Source organism: Pan troglodytes, chromosome 4 (assembly GCF_028858775.2).
Source record: "Pan troglodytes isolate AG18354 chromosome 4, NHGRI_mPanTro3-v2.0_pri, whole genome shotgun sequence".
In the NCBI taxonomy this organism is placed as follows: domain Eukaryota; kingdom Metazoa; phylum Chordata; class Mammalia; order Primates; family Hominidae; genus Pan; species Pan troglodytes.
Window position 1 is genome coordinate 157,177,018 of NC_072402.2, and position 17,958 is coordinate 157,194,975.

The 17,958-nt window shown below is 40.5% G+C and overlaps 1 long non-coding RNA gene across 5 annotated transcripts in view; it reads right to left on the reverse strand.

Moving 5' to 3' along the window:
* Nucleotides 1-447: 447 nt before the first annotated feature.
* Nucleotides 448-17,958, reverse strand: part of LOC107974916 (uncharacterized) — a 28,223-nt gene continuing 10,712 nt past the window's right edge. The window contains exons 2-6 of one of the 5 annotated variants that reach the window (XR_008548291.1): nt 16,251-16,364; nt 7,834-7,911; nt 4,567-4,636; nt 3,715-3,845; nt 448-1,454 (exon numbers count right to left, since the gene is read on the reverse strand). This is a non-coding gene — a long non-coding RNA (uncharacterized LOC107974916). The remainder of the gene's footprint in view (nt 1,455-3,714; nt 3,846-4,566; nt 4,637-7,833; nt 7,912-16,250; nt 16,365-17,958) is intronic. The other 4 variants (XR_008548293.2, XR_002943968.2, XR_008548292.1 and 1 more) reach the window with 4 other exon arrangements.

A 17,958-nucleotide genomic window follows, 5' to 3' on the forward strand; every position in this document is an offset into this window, starting at 1 on the left:
AAGAATTCTGAAGCAGTATTGGGCTCAGCCAGGAACAGTGCTATAAATGACAAAGCAAAACCTGGCAGTATCATAGAAATAGAACATGGTAGTATGTATCAATCATATTTGCCTTCCCCAGGGAATCTATTTCCCGAGGATTTCTCCCAGGAAACTATTACAAAGGAAGAAAAAAATGCTATATGCCACAAAGATGTTCTCCTCGGTGTTATTTACCATAGCAGCAATTTGTTCTGCAGAAGGAGAATGGTCACTTGTCAGAATGAAATTGTTGATCATGAAGGCCATTTGAAAACATGGGAAAATATGGGACATAAAAAGCTGAGTAAAAAGAAAACATTTATATACATAATATTTGCAATATTATATATTGCATATATATTACATATATATATTTACATATATATGTAAAAGATGACATATCACACACACACACACACACACATGTATTTTTGTGCATCTAGGGCTCATTTATTTCATATTCACTTGTGTTTGAAACCCAGCTGCTATCACACAGTAGGTACACAATAAATACTTTCAACTATTTTGTTGCTAGCTTTACATATTTTTTTGCAATAAAAATAGCTTTTCCCAAAAGGAATAAAAACTAAAACAAAAAATTCAAACATCCAAAAGTTAACATCCAAAAGTGTTGGTTTTTCTTCTCAGAAATAGCAATTGTTCTGCTTCTCATTAGTCCCACTTAGGCTCTCTCTAGGACTTAACTGAGCAACTCCTAAGATCCAAGTTCCCTTAAATTCCTACAGGCAGTGGTCCCACCAACAAAGACTTCTCTACTCTTCCTTTGCCTCCAGATGCTCAGACTTGGGCTTCTGGTATTCTGAAAGCATCCTTGTTTATTTTCCTACCAGAGATTGTTGATTTGCCCCAAAGGAAGTTTTTTTCTTCCATTTTGTGTAGTGTGAGTGGTGACTAACTATGAGAATGGTCTCAATGGCATCTCTGAGGCCAGAGGAAAGCTTCTGATGCAATTCAAAATTCAGATCTGAAGCCTATGAATATGGTTACTGGGCGTGATTGACAGATTGAGGCCAGGTATCAAACAGATCTCAGATATTGACAGAACCTCTGCTCATTGGAATGACCTCTCACTATGAGGGCAAGTGATCAATTACTGTGTACCTTCACTAACTTCAGAAACTCTCCTAATATTCCCTAATTCCATCTAACAGTATTTTTTTTTCCTCCAAACCACACAAAGCACCCGTAGCCCTTGACTAGGAAATTAAAATTTATTTTCAATTTCCTCAGGCAAGGCAAAAGCAAGTGTAAATTAACAGTCTGTAGCTTGTCTGGGACTAGAAAAGCATTGAAAATGTAGTGAGGAGTCACAATGTAGGAAAATTGTCCAAAGACAATGCAATATTTAGCTGATGGTAATCTCAGACGATATACTGGCAGGACAGCGGCAGTTGGACGAATGGGCAATATCTCTAGAAGCAAAGGAAAAGAGGAGAGGGGAGGCAGTTATTGCAATGATTTAGACCAAGAAAAAAGCCATGGTTTATCTGTCTGTACCAATCTAATATACTAGATGACACAATATCTGTCCGTTTCACCGGGTCCAAAATAGTCAACTCACTGTCACATGTAATTTACTCATTGTAAAGTAATAGTTTTGTCTGTCTTTATTTCTCACCTGAATACCTTCTGTTCCCAGCCCTTCCTTTTTAATAACATCATTTTTTTCTTACCGTAACAATTCTTGCGTATATCTATTCTACACATTTTTATTGAATTTCTACCATGAGCAGGCACTATGTGAGGCACAAAAGAAAGAATGGGCAATAAAAACTGGTCAGGGATTGGCCGGGCGCGGTGGCTCACGCCTGTAATCCCAGCACTTTGGGAGGCCGAGGAGGGTGGATCACAAGGTCAGGAGTATGAGACCAGCCTGGCCAAGATGGTGAAACCCTGTATCTACTAAAAATACAAAAATTAGCTGGGCGTGGTAGCAGGCGCCTGTAATCCCAGCTGCTCAGGAGGCTGAGGCAGGAGAATCGCTTGAACCTGGGAGGCAGAGGTTGCAGTGAGTCGAGATCGTGCCACTGAACTCTAGCCTGGGTGACAGAGCAAGACTCCATCTCAAAAACAAACAAACAAACCAACAAACAAACAATGGTCAGGGACACAGGTAAATTAAAGAGATAACTACAATTCAGTGCTATGATGCGAGGATGTAGTAGGGGCTCTCAAAGCACGAAGGAGGGGGCCTAACCCAGGCTGGGGAGGGCTTTTTGGAGGAGGCAATAGATAAGCTAGTTTTGAAGATAAAATGGCTTAGATGGTAGAGGAAACATCCTATAGCACCTTTGATCCCTCTTAGATAAAAGAGCTGTTAACATATATGTGTGTTTTCCTTCAGTATTTTAAACACACACACTCACACACCACTTGATGAAGAATCAAACACAGGGGATTTTAGGGCACACACACACACACACACACACACAGAGAAAGATTGGATTTATAGATATCATAATAATTATCTAGATGTACATAGATGTATAGAACTGTGATCTATATAGGATTCAATGTTGTTTTTTCCATGTCTTTAAATATGTGTTGAAAACATGGATTTTGATAGATTAATAATATTATATTTAATAGATGTTTCATAATATATTTGATCATTCTCTGTGTCTGTCAGAGTTTTTGTTTGTAAGCCACAGAAAACAACACTGGCTATATTAAGCAAAAGATGAATTTACTGGAATCATATTAGGTAGCTATAGGATCTATGGGAGGCATGGAAAAATAGGCTAACAAAAGGGACAGCAATCAAAATAGGCTCAGCAGTGGGACCCCTAGCCAGGGCTGACCACAGAAACAATCTGTCCCTGGAATTTTTGTTTTCTATACTTAGGTTTCAATGTTCTGAATAGGGGCATCTTGCTGACCAAGCCTAGGTGATGTGTCCCACTTTACCTACAAGGGCACAGGCAGTAGGAAGGATTGATTTTGTAGTGAGAAGTAAGGCCCCACCTCCCATTAAGAGTCCCCACTGGGGTCCATCTGTCAAACAGGAAAGGCATTAGGACATGACTAGCAGGAAACCACCAAGAACATCTTACTACCTCCCCATCGTTAGATGTTTGGGTTGTTTCCTTTTTCCCCTATTCTATTGTATTATAAAACTATGAAACATTTTTTCTCTGCAAAATTCTTGAGTACCTCTCTGATTATCTCTAAGATAAATTCTCTAGCAATGGAATTTCTGGATGAAAGGGTATGAATGTTTTCTCATCTCTTAATAGATACTGCCAAATTGCTTCTCTGGAAAGTAGCATCCGTTTAAGCTCACTCTTGGAGTGGGTATGAGGTGTGCCTGGTTTCTTACCCAGCTTTGGCATGATTATTTTTAGGAATCATCACGCCCACGCCTTTCTAGGCTGTACTCATTTGTGCAGCCTGTACATCACTTAAATTATGGTTCTCTGAAGTTGAAACACCTAGTGGCAAAGTGAACAACTGAGTAAATAAGTTGTTTATTTTCTTAATTTTATTTGTGATAATTACTTTTATTGATTTTCTTACTCATTAATTTGATTAATGCAGGGGCTGCTTCTTTTAATATGCTGTAGAGAAGCTGTTTCTTTTTCTCTTCTGGAAAGATAGCATTTACAAAGCGGCAAGTGCATCTGAAATAATGAAAGGTTGAGTTCTAGAAATGAGGTTCTAGGAGGTGCTCACCCTGCCTCGGCAGGTGGCTCTCACGGATAATGTCCAGGGTATCTCTCAGACCTCCTGGGAACAGGCGGAGAGCTCATCTCCAGAAGCAGATCCATTCAGAAGTCATAGCAGTGATTCAACTCCTATGGCCCCTAAGTTGGGATGAACACGAAACCCAGAGAGGTGATGACGTATTTCATGACTTTTCTATTAACTTAGAGGAACATCTTTCTAGCAAGAAATTGAAAGGCATGAAAAATATTAGGGTCTGGGCTTCCATCATGAGAGTCCTAATGATGCCCAAGAAGGACCACTTGATGAAGAATCAAACACAGGGGATTTTAGGGCAGTGAAACATCATATGGCAATTGAAGTATCATATTATATGTGATACTATAATGGTAGATACAAGATGTCACACATTTGTCAAAACTCATAGACCCATGTTGCACACAGAGTGAACTCTAATGTAAACTATGAACTGAATAATAATATATCAATATTGATTCATTAATTATAACAAATGCACCACACTTATGCAAGATGTTAATAATAGGGAAAGCTGTGTTGGGGTAGGGGACTGTATATGGGAACTCTCTGCACTATCTGCTCAATTTTTCAGAAAATGGAAAACTGTTCTAAAATATAAAGTCTATTAACTAAAAAACATTTCAAAAATACACACAGAGAAATACAGTGTATTCAGGAAGTAGCACTTGACTAGGAGTCTGGGTCCCGGAATGCTGGTCCTACTCACTAGCTGTGTGGCTTTGGAGAAGTCACTTCACCTCTCTGGATTTTACCATAGGGTTGGACACATGATCTTTAAAGTGATTCTCCCTTCTGATAGCAAAAGATCTCAGGATTACTTACTTTAGATTTGTCACCTGTGTCCAGACTTTGAATGTCGGTAGTAATCAAAACATGCCTTTCACTTTGCTGTCTGGCAAGAAATAATGGAATGAATAAAACACAAGTCTTTCCCCCTTACCTTGGGGCTCAGAAGCCTCTCTAGAGCTAGCAAGACCTATATAAAAGTCAGGCATAAAGCAAATAAGGCAAGCTGATTTTTTTTTCCAGAGAAAGCCACTTTTTTTTCTCTTTGCATAATTTGATTTTAGTGTTCTGCCCTTGTTAAGTTCTCTCCCACTTGTGGACATTTACACAATGGGTTATAATCATATTATTTTATTGTTGGTCATTAACCATGGGTTAACCTTTTACATGGACTTACGTGGCGTATTAAGTATGCCATTCACGAAGACTAGAGATAAGGCCTGATTTTGGATCATGGGTATGAACAAACATCTCTGGGTGTCTGTGCTTGGCTGGTAGCCAGCTTGATGCTGAGCTCTGATTGGTTGGATGCTCTTGGGGCCATGCGACCGCGACCTCAGGTCCAGGCAGTGGTGCACATTCATGGGATGGTGGGCTGAGGTAACCTCACTGGTCTTGAAGGAATGTTGATCTCATTAGAAAGTGTGTATAGCAAAGAATAATTTTCAATTTTCCCTAAGTAAATATCTGGCAAAGCCTAGAATTGGATCATGTCCAATTCTGCAGATAAAATGCCCCCAAACACGTTTCCCCTGAAGAAAGGCTGAAAATATATGCTCATTTATATTTGTCTAATTTAAGCAAATCTCATTAATGTGAATAATGCAGAATAATGTACAGTGATGTAGTGGTTTATATTCTCATGCTAGTCTACAAGGGAGTTAATTATGGTCCAACAGGAGGTTAGCACTTACTGAGGCCTTCTCTATATGAGGTCTTTACACATGTAAGCTCTTACATAGTCCAGGAATAGCAAATACACAGCAGCACTTGTGCCTCAACTCTCCCTCCTAAGCTCAAAGCAGACATTACTAATGTAAAATGACATTCTTGCCTGCAAAGATGGCCAGTAGACCTCGAACGGGGCTTTCAAGAAGACCTAATGAAGGCTTGTAAGAAGAACCTCCCTGCCCAATGAAGTCAACAAGCTTATCTTCATGGGAAGCCACCTTTCCTGGAGAAGAAAGATCTTGCTTCTTGGAGACGACTGTCTTTAAACTCATGGACTAATGTACCAGGTTGTTAAATTGACTTTCATTGTATTCTTAGAGGCTTAACTGAGTCCCCAGAACAGAGGTCAGTGATTGCTAAGTGCCCATCCTTTCTGGAAAACATAGATGCTAGACATATCCTTGGGAAGTTTCTGAGAGAGAGCAAAAATGATCCCTCATGTCCATCATTCACATCCGTTCCATGTAAGAGAAAGAAGACCAGACATCTTAAAAGATAGAATTAAATGAAGGGATGTCTTGGGAGCGAGTAATTCTCCCCAACCACCACTACTACTTCCAGGCAAATAAAATAGCTGCAAGAGTAAATGGTGGAGGTATTTGGGATGCATTCCTCTGCCTAGAAGACTCTGAAAGCTGGAGGCTGGCTGGAAATGACAGTGATGGTGGAGCTAGGAGACAGGGTGGAAGTCGGAGCAACCGCACTTATATCATTTGTAGGGCAAGATGAATGGGTTTTCCCATGGGCTGAGTAGACACAGAGGAGGGCAGTCAGGCTCAGCCTTTCTGAAAGGGCTCCACCCCAGAGGGCTGCCTGTCTGTTTCTTTTATGCAAATGTCAGTTTAAATGTTACATCCTCAGAGATGCCTCCCCTGACCACCAGGGCAATATAGTGTTCCTTGCAGTCACACTTTATTACACCACCTGGTTTATTTCCTTGATACCACTTACAACATAAACTTACGTTTTCCTTTGTTAGTTTATTTATTGTCTGGTACCTGTCCAAAGTTTTGCAGGAAGAATTAGAGGTGGAGAAGTGAGGAAGGAATCTCAAAGAGGTCATTCTTTACAAAGTAAAATCATCTTATTAAATTTAAGTTCCATGAGAGCAGGACTTTATTCATCTTATTCACCACTATTCCAGGTACTTGGAACAGAACCTGGCACATAGTAGCTACTCAACAAAAATGTATAAACTAAGTACATCTCTGCCAAGCAAGAGCCCTAAGAGATAAATAGACATCAGCTGGTTCTGAGAATGGCATTTTTTCCAGTCCATGGCCTGCTTGTAAATGTCTATGTTAAAACGGTGTAGAGGGAGAAGCAGGTAGGTACTATAAACTGGAATAATTTTTTTGTCCTCTCTGGGTTTCTATTATGCCTATGCTTCAGTGTCTGGATAACCAGTAAGTAACACTTTAGGGAAGTTTTTTCCTTCTCCTTTCCTCCTAGCCTCTGCTTATAATCTGCAAAGTCTGCTGGCCCTTGGAAACTCACATGGGCACTTAGTTGGTTTTGATTGATTGGATTGGCAGTGATGAGCTCTTCCCAGCCTTGATATGCCTCCAGGCTTCAGGGAAAGTTGAGACTCTGGCCAGATGTTTGGAGACAATTTGGGAAGGTGGAAATATACAAAGGATATGCATTTGCTAGTGTTGTTCGTGGCTTTTGTGCACATCCTCCTGAGTCATGTTAAATTAAAATTGTTTACTTTGAGCAAGTGTGTGTCTTCAGTGATTGGGACCCCCGAAAAACAAATTTATTGAAAAAACATGGGTAAACCAGGGTATTTTAAAAGCCATTCATTTCTCATGCTTTTGATTAGAGTCACAAATTAAATCTCCATAAACCTAGTCATACAGTGAAGTGAGAAATTACAGCCTTTCCTTTCTGTAAGAATTTTTTGAAAGATTGAAATAAAAATCAAAATACATTTGAATAGCACTTTGCAGTTTACCGGCACTTCTACCTATATTATATCACGTGGTTGAAAAAAGATGAATCATTTGGTAAACTTTAAACTGATAAAATCATAAAGCTGAAGAAACTTCTGGGTGTTCAGTGAGTAAATGAATGTTTGAGTGCAATGTGGAGACAGAATCATCATTGCACGTCTTATTTAGAATTAGGATTGTTCATCAGGTTAACCTTGAATCATGGATCCCATAACAGAAAGTTAGATAAGGCTGCTTTGAGAACTAAAAGGCCCAAAAAGTGCAGTCAGATCCATGTTAAGATTTGCGGAGCCCAGAGTAAGACTAATAGAGAGGCCTATTTACATACGTATGAATATTTTAAATGTGTAAATAAAGCTAGAAAACTGTTAAATTAAAATACAGTCGATCCTTCTACCTTGACAAGTAGAACTTCATGACTTTCTGGAAGGCCAGATTTGAACTGCGAATTCTTGGATGCCTCGGGTGGATGTTTCTGATGGAACATGGAAGGGTCAGACGAGTCTCACTTGGGTGCCACCTCCTTCCCTTTCCACTCCCAGCTCCATCTTATACCACAGGGGCCTTGAGTGCAGGCAAGTGGATATCCCAACCCCACCTCCAGTCTCCATCCACACCTCATCAGAAAGGTGGGCCCTGGGGAACAGGTCTGCCTGGTCCTCAGAAGTGAACTCAGGGCCATAAAGTCAGGCAATTCCAGGGTGCTGGGTACTTCGTATGAACAAGATGGGTGCAGGCTCTGGGTGGACATGTTTCCTTGGGCCCTGGGAGTCCTCACTCCATGAGGAGAGGTATAGTCAGCGGAGGAACAAACAGGCCTCTCTAAAGTGCAGGAACCTGGGCAGGGCCCCTTGTGCCTGGATCTAAAGGTAGTACTAAATTTAATGATAGTTAGTGCTATGGTCTGAATGTTTGTCTGCCTCCCAAGTTCATGCATTAAAATTCTAACCCCCAAGATGATGATATTAGGAGGTGAGGCTTTGAGAGGTGATTAGGTGATGGGATTAGTGCCCCCTATAAAAGAAGCCTGAGAAGGACCTTCACCCCTTTCTCCAGATTAGGTTACAATAAGAAGATCACTGTCTATGAACAAGGGAAATGGGCCCTTATTATATGCCAAATCTGCCAGTGCCTCGATCTTGGACTTCCCAGCCTCCAGAATTATGAGAAATAAATTTATGTTTTTCATAAGCCACCTAGTTTCAGGAGTTTTTGTTGTAGCAGCTCAAATAGACAAAGATAGTTGAAATTAAACTGAGCGTTGTTTGCTTCTCAACTTTTGTCTTAGGTACTCTTTTCTTTAAACCATTTGTAAATGCTATAGTACCTAAAGCTACCCTAACCAAAGACCTATTTTAAATGATGCCCAATTTGGTTTTAAAAAACATATTGAAAAGGGGCCACTTGGGATGAAGAATTCAGTAGTTAGGACAAATGAACCAAAATTTGAAATAGAAAACAGATAAAGCATTCCATCGCAAGTATAGACAGGTGAACTAAAAGAGCTATAATTACAATAATAGTGTCTTTCAAAGTATAACTTCTTGTTTCCAAAACACTTTCACCTGTATATGTATCATTGAGTTCTTATGAAATTAAGCATCAGTTCTTTGAAGTTTGAAATATATATATATATACTCCAGACAAATATAAAAAGGAACACTTGACACTGTGAAGAGTAAATTTATAGACTCCATTAGCCAAGGAATGGTGGAAATGAGAGGTGGAACAATGTAGAAAGAGAAATCAAAGGCAGCAAACAGGCTTCAGCCTGGGTCAGCTCTGATCTTTGGATAGTGGCCACTGAAGTGCTAGACTGAGAAAATCTTAGGTCATGCCTGGCCTCAGTGGTTAGTAATAAATTAGCCATGCCTGTTACAATCAACAAAGGGGCCATGATGGCATGTGAGCTGTGAATGTGCCATTTCTGGGCTGGACAAATGCATGTGGCTGACAGTAAGGGCAAGCAGGATGCTTGGGGTTATCCTTAATCTTTTGAGGTTGTTGGCAAGGAGAACAATCAATGCAAATTCTCAAAAAGAATTCTCATGTTCTTGAATATTTCTGTCTTTCTCCAGCAAAAATAATTTGGGTTTCTTTGAAAAAGACGTTGCCTTCAACTTACTTTCTGATATGGAAAAAAGATGAGATAGACACCTGTTAAGGTGTTGATTGGTGATAACTGGATGAATAGAAGACCTGGATTCTTTTCTCATCTCTGTCACTAACTAGCTGTGTGACCTTGAGCAAATCCCTTAACCCCTCCAGACCTCTATTTCCTTGTCTCCAAAATAGGGATATTATCTGAGTGATCTCTCAGAGATTTGTGAGGCTTAAAGGAGTTAGTAACAAGGCAATCACTTGAAATATAAAACATTACACCATTGTAAACCATTATGATTCCACTGAAAAATTAGCACATTAGTCTAGGGTAGCATTTCCCAAAGTGTGTTTTTGGAACATCAGTTCTATGGGATGTCAACCGGTATTACGCTAAAGCTATCAAACAAACAAACAAACAAACAAAAAAGTGTTTTCTGGCCAAATAAATTTAGAAAACTCAAGGCTAAGCAAGCTTACATAGTTACTTTACCACATAAATTATTAGTCTTAATAATTTAATGTGCATTGTGAATCATTAAAATGAGGAAATTATATGCAGTAATTCAGACACTTCTTTGGACACAAGACTCTTATTTTCTCAACATATTAGTCTTTCAGAACACAGTCTTTTGGAAATTATTAAACAATCTACTCTTCAAGTTCTCTTCTGACTTGAATGCCCTCTGATTCATTCATCTGTTCAACAAATATTTATAGAGTCCCTATTATATGCCAGGGACTGTTCAGTGTAAAAAAAATACATCAGTGTACAACACAGAGAAACAAATCCTTGCTTTCATGGAGCTTACATTCTAGCAGGATTTGATGTCACTCACTCAAAGTGTACTCATACTTTGAGAAGTGACTGCTATCCCTTAACTCAAAGATACAAAGTTGTAAAGTAGGATCATTAAAAACAGAGAAAGGCCAGTGGGGAAGGATAGTTTGTGGGGAAAGGAGGGAAGACTGTGTGTCACTCTGCCTCCCTATCCCTCAGCCTCTGAGTTGAGGTTAAACTATGAACTCAGATCTGAAGAAGCAGATGGCTTCTACATCAGGGGCACACAATCCCATTTGTTTATTTATTCATTAATGTCACTATTCAGCACATAGTTATAGGCATGACATATGTCATACACAACAATGCATAAGACCAAATTTGTACCCCCAGAGCTGACTTCCAGGTGGGCAGGCAGATCAGGACATGAGAGATTGTGTCTGTGTGTTTTATGTGCTATGGGGGAGAGGACAGAGTAATGTGGGGGCACATTGCAGGGGCACTGAACCCTAGACATCAGAGAAGACATCTTAAAGTGACATTTAATTTGAATTATCCAGAGAGCAATAGGAGTTTGTTTAGCAAACTGGCTTAGGGTGAATTGGGGAAACAGGGAGTAGGAAAAGCGCTCTAGTCAGTGGACACAATATGTACCTAACAAAACTCCCATGGCAAGTTTACACAGTGGAACTGGCATGAAAGGCATATGTATATATTAGAGTTCTGTGTATGATTTTCTTTGAAAAAGGGTTCTGTTATTGAAACAAAACTTGAAAACCATTAGTGGTTTCCCAAAGGAAATTTTTGAGGCTACTGTATGTTTATAATTCTTAAATTCTACTGCTTTTGTAAGTCTTTCTGTCAAAAGTATTTGCATTTTCATGGGGAATTTAGGAAGACTGAGATTTCTTTCAAATCTGAGGTACACATTGCTGCTGGCAGATAGTATTCATTGAAATGATTTTTGTTATAAATGACAGAAACCTCAATTCAAGATGACTTTAGCAAAATAGGAAATTAATTATCTTACATGACAAAACAATTCAAATGGAGAGAGACTTCAAATCCAGTCTCTCTCCATTTCAGTTGTCTGGCCTTCATTCTCAGTCTTAGCATTGCAGCAAGAGGGCTGCCAATGTCTCCATGTCTGCATCTTTCATGTCCAAGTCTAGTGGAAAAGAGGGTTGTCTTCCTGAAGCTGCCACATAAATCCCTGTATTCACTCTGATTATACCATCTTATCTCATGTGCTCATCCCCAAACCAATCACTGTAGCCAAGAGGGTGAAACTACAAAGATTGGATAGGCCTGGATCACATAATCCAATCCTGGAGCAGGAAGTGTAGTCCCATCAAAACCACATGACTGAGAATGATTTCCTAAAAAGTCCTGAGGCTATAAGCAGAAGAATAGGGAGGGAGGCAGAAGGGGAAGGAGAGAGAGATGGAGATAGGGAGAGAGAGAGAAAGAGAGTCAAGGATGAAGGGAAAAAAGAGAAGTATCACGGAAAACAGGAAGAAAAAATCTCCTATTTCCTTTTAACAAATGTAAAAAATAAATCTACGCTCTGAATAATTTTTAGTTGTTAGAAATGGAAGAGGAAGTAGGGAGAAAAGAGGAAGCGTTGTGAATTAACACTAATTAGATGTGGGTATTCCTGAGTCTGCTGTTTATCAGTCTCTAGGTAGGAGAGGAATTTAAAGATCAACAATCTATTGGATGCTTGAACCTCCTTCAGCTACACAGCCAGCATACAATCAATTTATGTCCTTGAATACCTCCCAGTGACAGGAAACTCATGCCTCTGGTAGCTAATCACTTCATTGCTGAGTATCTCCCATTGTTGGCTTATTAGTTCTCATAATGATCTGAAGTCTTCCTCCTTGTAACTCTGCTGGCTTCAGTTCTCTCTAATCCATGAAAGGAAAGCTTAATTCAGTGGGGGTAAACTAGTAGACTATGGCCAAATCTGGATCTAGACAAGATCATTGCCCTGCACAATATATTAAATGTGGTTGACTGTGGGTGCTTTGGGTGGGCAGGCACAGCCCTTTTCTTGTAGCCCTACAACTCCCTGCTGTTCACTCCCTGGGAACTTCATATGTTTATGTTACCTGCCTGGACTGGGAAGGGATGTGATTTCACAATTCCTGGTCTAATTCTTCTTTCACATAGTTGGCCAGGCACTTGAAGGCTGTTATGTGATGGATTAAAAAAGGGAGAAAGCAAAAAAGAAAAGAAAAAGAATGAAACTGGAAGTAATACAGTCTAGTGGGTTCTTCCTTAAAGCATCACCTTGAGGGTAATGTTTACTTTCTCCAGTGATACTGCTTTGGCTCCAAAGGATTTTCAAACTCCTCTTGGAATTTTTTTCAGAGCCTGAAGCACGTTCTTTGAATATGCTCATTGGTGGCGAATCCTCATTCTTTGGGGGTAGTTTTGATTTTTGAAAGAAGCCAAAAGTCATTGAGAGCTGAGTGTTGACCAACATGGTGGCTGCTGCATCTGCCTCATCTTTCTTGTGTCCAAAGTAAAGTGCAATGATGTCTTCATAAGTCTGAGATCCTTATAGGTTCCTTTTAATTAATTAATTCATTTATTGTTTTATTTTAATTTCATTAACATAATAACCAACACTTTCACAAAGGCACAAAAGAATATATAGTAAAAAGTCCTTTCCCTTCCCTTGCCACCCAGCCACCTGGTTTACCTTCCATGTTTTGCGTGTATCCTTCCAGAAAGAGCCTACTCCTATCCCTTAATTGACTTGAAGAAGGCCCAGAGAGGTATCTCTAAGTAACTGAAGAACTGCTTGAATGCTGGCTGAAGAGCACTGCAGTGTGTGTAAGCTGTGATAGGTTTATGCCAAATGCAGGTGTCAATACTTTATCCTTAGGACCCTGAGAAGTCTCTGTAATATGAGGCAGTTTCCTGGCTCAGATACCTGAGCTGTGCGAGATCAGGTGGGTTACTTTTTCTCTTGAGCTTTGGTTTTCTCATCTGTAAAATGGTGATAATGTCAACAACCTCCTTCGCAGGGTATAATGCGGTTTAAGTGCAATGATGTACGAAAATGACCTAAGGAGATTTATTGTATGTGTCGACTTAGCTCAACCACGGTACCCAGTGGTTTAGTCAAATACTAGTCTAGATGTCTCTGTGAAGGTATTTTGTAGATGTGATTAACATCTGCAATCAGTTAACTTTAAGTAAAGCAGATTACCCTCCGTATTGTAGGTGAACCCCATCTAATCAGTTGAAAGCTTAGAACAAAACCTGAAGTTTTCTAGAGAAGAAATTCAGCATTAAGACTGTAGCCTAGAAATCCTGCCCAAGTTTCCAACCTGCTGGCCTGTCCTATGGATTTCAGACTCAAGACTGCAACATCAACTCTTACTTAAATTTCCAGCTTCCTGGCCTGCCCTACAGGTTTGGGACTTACCAGCTGCCACAATTGTGTCAGCCAGTTTCTGAAAATAAATCTCTCTCTCTCTATATATATATTCTATTGTATTCTACTGATTGTTTTCTCTGGAGAACTCTGACTGATACAGAGGGAGAAAACTGCATTGCAGTGAGGCGGGGTGTTGAAATAAACCTAGGTTTTAGTCCTAGGTCTCTCTCTGACTGGCTAAGCAGCTAAGCAGCCCTGGGAAAGACCCTTGATACTACTGAGCTTCTAGTGTCATCACCTGCCTAATGCCTCTCAACATTGCTGGGAAGATGGACATCATGAAAATGACTCGTCAAGCATCATATACGTGCAGGTTATAATTATTTGAGTCGGTCCTCCTTTGATTGCACACATATCCTTAAAAGTCGTGCTTTGGTGGCTCCCAGACCTATAACTTCTTCAGAGATGTTTCCTTCCCAGCATTGATTCTTGGCTCTGTCTCTATGAAGTTCATAGTCAGGGAATGAAATCCAGTCCAGCCTCAAGTAGTTGTCAAGGGGGCTAGAGGGCTCCACCCAAGGTCTCAGTGGGCTCTGCACCCACAGGCAAGGGGAAGCAGAGGGAGGAGGGTAGGGGAAAGTGGAGGGAGGAACTTATGGAGGCGGGAGTAGAAGGGGGAAGGGAAGGAGAATGAGAGAGGAAGGAGGACATGTGTTAAGATGGGTCCCCAGGGGTCCAGGGCTGATTTGCTGGGGTTGCTGGGTCTGCTCTGCAGATTGCAGGCTGATTGCAGCAGATTAGCTGGGACCTAAAAGGGGCCTTGTCACAGCCCATGAATCCAGCGCTGAATATTCTGGTATTTCTCTTATCTTGGGGTTAGAGCCAATCAAAACAGAGAGGACCGGGGGATGACAGGGAGAAGCACTATGAATAACCTGCCTCCTTTGCCATCACAATGCGTCAAAACACCACTCAGTCCCATTTCCACTTGTTTTCTCCTCTGCCAGGGATTCAAGGACTGGCACTTGAGAGGGATGAAACTTTCTGTGGTGTCTAAGAGGTTCATGTTGCTTTCCACCCCACCTTGGTGTTCTATATTTCATCACTCAAATCTTTTCTTTCATACCACTTATCGTAAGCTGAACTTATTTGATAAAAAATTATTTACCAAAAACTGCTCTCTCAACCAGAAAGTCCCACCTTATCTTATTTGCCTGCCCCTGTAGTGCCAGTTCCCAACAGAGTGGAGTATGGTAATGCCCCTAAAAATGTTTATTAAGGAATGGGGTGGATGAATACCATTTACTAAGGGCCCTCTTTGTGCCAGGCAAGGAGCCCATAGCTGTACAGGCATTTGTCATCTGCTTTTAATGATAGCTCTGTGAAGAAGGTATGATCATCTTTATTTTACTGATAAGAAAACTAAAGTCCAGAAAGGTCAAGTAACAAGTCCATGGTCACACAGTCAGACCTGGGATTCTAATCTAGGTTTGACTGACTCCAAAGTACATGGTCTTAATCAATATAGCATGGATAAAATATGCATTTTCTGCCATGCCAGCATTGATTGGCAGTTGCTGCCAGGAGCCCTTAGCTGAGAAGAATATCGAGGCAATGTCCAACTTGGTGGAGAAGAGTGCAGAGATCAATTAATAATGTCTACAAGGGGTGAAGTAGAATGTCTAGCGGCACATGTACCATCTGTTTTTCATTTTAACACTTATTATATCACCTCCCTAAAGATGTGCACTAGAGGCAAAGAAAAAAAAAAGAGAGAGCGAAACTAGGAGGCAGAAATGCTTAACTTCTTTTCTGGCCCTAGTTTTCACCCCTTCTTGTTGAACTTTTCTTTAAAATGAGAACACATCTATCTACATGCTTATTTGGAGGACAGAATGCAATCAGAAGTAGGAAAAAGCTTTGAAAAGTCTTGGAAGCAAAGGTTGTGATATTGCTTCTTAAGCTGACTTTATGATGCTTCAGGGGCTTTGGGTCACCTGATATTTCTGTGGGACTCCAACACTCCTGGCAAAGATGCTGTTATTATTTCCCAAAAGCCTTTCAAAGAAATCAGGGGCAGGGAATGAGGGGAGGTGACAGTCAGCCTGCACAGCTGGACATTGGGAATTGGAGCCTATTGCACTTAAGACTTTGCAATCTGTTGGCCATGGAATAATCATCATGCATTTACCCTGCCAGACTAAAGCCTGGGAGTAGGGCAGTAGATTGGTTAAGAGTGGGGCCTGTAGAGTTTAAGTCCCAATATTACTACTTACTGTGTAATCTTGGACAAGTTATTTAATCTCTTTGAGCCTTGATTTCTTACGTAAAATAGCATCTATCCAAGGGCCTGATATGAGAATTAAATGAGACAGTTTGAGGCCAGGCGCGGTGGCTCATGCTTGTAATCTCAGCACTTTGGGAGGCTGAGGCGGGTGGGTCACTTGAGGCCAGGAGTTTCAGAGCAGCCTGGCCAACATGGTGAAACCCCGTCTCTACTAAAAATACAAAAATTACCTGGAGGTGGTAGCGCACGTACCTGTAATTCCAGCTACTTGGGAGGCTGAGGTACGAGAATCACTTGAACCCGGGAGGTGGAGGTTGCAGTAAGCTGAGATTGCGCCACTTCACTCCAGCTTGGGTGACTGAGACTCTGTCTCAAAAAAAAAAAAAAATTAAATTAAAGTAAATAAAAACATAAGACAGTTTGTAGAAGAAAACAATATGGCCCTGGCATACAACAAGCACCAAATGCATGTTAATTACTGTCTATGAGGAATCTGTATGCACACGTGGAAAATGGAAAATCAGAGCAATGATCTGAATCTATGTTGTTCCAAGCCAGATAACTGGTGGTATTTTGGTTTTTGTTTGTTTTCCTACTTTTTTGTTTGCAACTGGATGTTCTGAATACCCAGACTTGGTGTTTTTCTCAGAAAGGAGACAGGCAAGATTGTTTCAAACTGTTCATCTCCTTCAAGTATCCAGTCTATATAGTTCTTGCTGCTGTTAGGCCTCTCTCTAATTGAACAAGGGGAAAAATCACCCTCTCACTGCGTGTTGAAAAACTGGGTTTTAAGAATATAAAGTTGGGCATTGCCCCACTTGCCCATCATGAAACACACTGGCCCAGAACAGACTTTCTTCCCTTCATCTTCTGTAAGAAAGAGCTTAGGCCATGGTTATGTACGGTGATAGCTACCATTTACTATGAGGCACTAATTGTGTGCCAGGAACTTCATTCTCCTGATAGCCCTATAAGGTGGCCACTATTGCCACTCTTGGTTTGCAGATAATGAGATTACAGCCACGTATGTTTAGCTCACCTGTCCTAAGTCACACAGCCAGAAAGTAGCAAAGCTGGGATTCAAACCTAGGTCAGTCAGGCCTCAGTATCCCTGTGCTAACCACTTAGTCATATTACCTAATGGGAACTCTGGCTTAGTGAATAATCTGTTTGGCAGAAGGGATGAAATGTCAGATTCATAAAAAATGATAAAGGGGATATCACCACTGATCCCACAGAAATACAAACTACCATCAGAGAATACTACAAACACCTCTACACAAATAAACTAGAAAATCTAGAAGAAATAGGTAAATTCCTCGACACATACACCCTCCCAACACTAACCCAGGAAGAAGTTGACTCTCTGAATAGACCAATAACAGGCTCTGAAATTGTGGCAATAATCAATAGCTTACCAACCAAAAAAAGTCCAGGACCAGATGGATTCACAGCCGAATTCTACCAGAGGTACAAGGAGGAACTGGTACCATTCCTTCTGAAACTATTCCAATCAATAGAAAAAGAAGGAATCCTCCCTAACTCATTTTATGAGGCCAGCATCATCCTGATACCAAAGCCGGGCAGAGACACAACCAAAAAAGAGAATTTTAGACCAATATCCTTAATGAACATTGATGCAAAAATCCTCAAGAAAATACTGGCAAACCGAATCCAGCAGCACATCAAAAAGCTTAGCCACCATGATCAAGTCGGCTTCATCCCTGGGATGCAAGGCTGGTTCAATATACACAAATCAATAAATGTAATCCAGCATATAAACAGAACCAAAGACAAAAACCACATGATTATCTCAATAGATGCAGAAAAGGCCTTTGACAAAATTCAACAAACCCTCTTGCTAAAAACTCTTAATAAATTAGGTATTGATGGGACATATCTCAAAATAATAAGAGCTATCTATGACAAACCCACAGCCAATATCATACTGAATGGGCAA